Genomic DNA, 1,805 nt, shown 5'->3' on the forward strand with positions numbered 1-1,805 from the left:
TCCTCAGTTTGTTACTCTTAAGCTTAAATTTTCTGTTAAAAAAATAGATAAGGAACTACCCTGAAGAGTTTCAGAAAAGTTTCATATTAAAAAAGCATCGATCTTTATAATGGAATTGTTGGTCCATAGCTGTGATTGTTCTATCAAAAGCTAAAAGTAAGTCACAGGAAAAAAAGAGAAATGGTTATGTCACTAAGGAGAAGACGAAGGTGCAGATCAAGGAGATCTTATATTTCCAATTCATAACATATACGATCCATTACAATTTTCAGGACCCAAATTTCTGATTTTTCTCCTTTCAAAAGATTTATTTCTCATGCTATTTATTAGCCCCATTGCCTAGAATGGAGTTCAACCCACAATGTCTAATCTAACAAAAATGTTAATATAAAACAAATACTGACATTTTCTCAAGTTTTTGTAAAAGACAGACTCCAGCAGAATTTCCCTGATAATTACGGTTACTCATCGGTCAGTGCTGCCTGAGTAGCCTGCTTCTAAATGTCTGAAAATAGTTTCCCTTGGAGCTGATGCTTTCAGAAAAGGAACTGAACTGCAGATCAGAGGGCACTCTGAAAAGAAACTGGGGGGAATCCATCCGCATCTGGGGCATATTACAGAGGAGACAGAACCTTGAACATCTGAATCAGAAGCCATTTTCAAAATGACGTTTTATTACATTAAGGAATATACAATAACAAGCAAAAGCAGCTGGCAGTGTTTTTAAGTAGGAGTATTAACAGACATGCTTAAAAAGGAAAAAAGTAGTGGTAAATAAAATAACATCTTAGCTACACATGGGTACAGTTGGTTTTAAGAATGCTTGAAAGGAATTTTTTTTAATTACCTAAACTTTCATCCTATACAATATTTTTAAGATGACACAAAACTCAATGCAATCGGTTTTCCTAATACTAAATTTCAAATGAGTGAAAAACAAGTAAGTTTTCCCAACACTTACATTTTTATTTAAAAAAAAAAAAGCCATCATTACTGGGAGCAGGATGCATTTTATTGGTAGATGAGTAACTGTGAGCAAACCAGATACCATTTGGGGAGCTGAGGTAATAGCACAAGAAGAAGGACTAGCTGATTTGGGGCCACGGACATGCGAACTGTAATTTAACACGTGAGTCCTCCACCTTTCCTGGTGTATCTTCCCCCATGGCAGCTGTCAACTGCCTCTTGGTGGAATTCCTTCTTGCAGCTGAGAATGGTGGTTAATCTCAAGGTCTTTCCAAATTCTGGAACCACCACGTACAACTCTGTGACCTCAGGCAGCATGTCTTCTCCCCGTGTGTTTATAAATTGAGGATCATAATAGTACATTTTGTTTTCTTATAATCGTGCTGATTAAATGAGATAATGCCTTAAAATGCTTAGAGCAGTGTACGCCACACAGGACATCCTTAAAAATTTAATAGTCGTTTGTCCTGTCTACAGCCATACCACCCTGAACAAGCCTGATCCTGTCTGATCCCGGAAGCTAAGCAGGGTCGGGCCTGGTTCATACTTGGATGAGAGACCACCTAGGAAGACAAGGTGCTGTAGGCATAAAAAATAAAAAAATAAAGGATCGTAAGCCGACAAGGTCCTTGCAATCTCTGAGGTCAACCAACGGTTGCCATGCCTAAAAAAATTAATAAAATAGTTATCGTTGTCCTAAAGCAAGACAACCTAGAGCAAGGATACCAACATTTCTTTATTTTTCATCCAGTGCTCACTCTTCACAAAGTGCTGTGCTCTGGAGTACAAGAGATACACAACTTTATACAAAAAAATTCCCATAATTTAAGGCAATTTTC

The 1,805-nt window shown here is 37.4% G+C and overlaps 1 pseudogene; it reads left to right on the forward strand.

Moving 5' to 3' along the window:
• The first annotated feature begins 1,435 nt into the window (after positions 1–1,435).
• Positions 1,436–1,554, forward strand: LOC120600452 (uncharacterized; annotated as a pseudogene).
• Positions 1,555–1,805: the final 251 nt, after the last annotated feature.

The sequence above is a fragment of the Pteropus medius genome, unplaced genomic scaffold (assembly GCF_902729225.1).
Source record: "Pteropus medius unplaced genomic scaffold, Ma_sr-lr_union100, whole genome shotgun sequence".
NCBI classification, from domain to species: Eukaryota; Metazoa; Chordata; class Mammalia; order Chiroptera; family Pteropodidae; genus Pteropus; species Pteropus medius.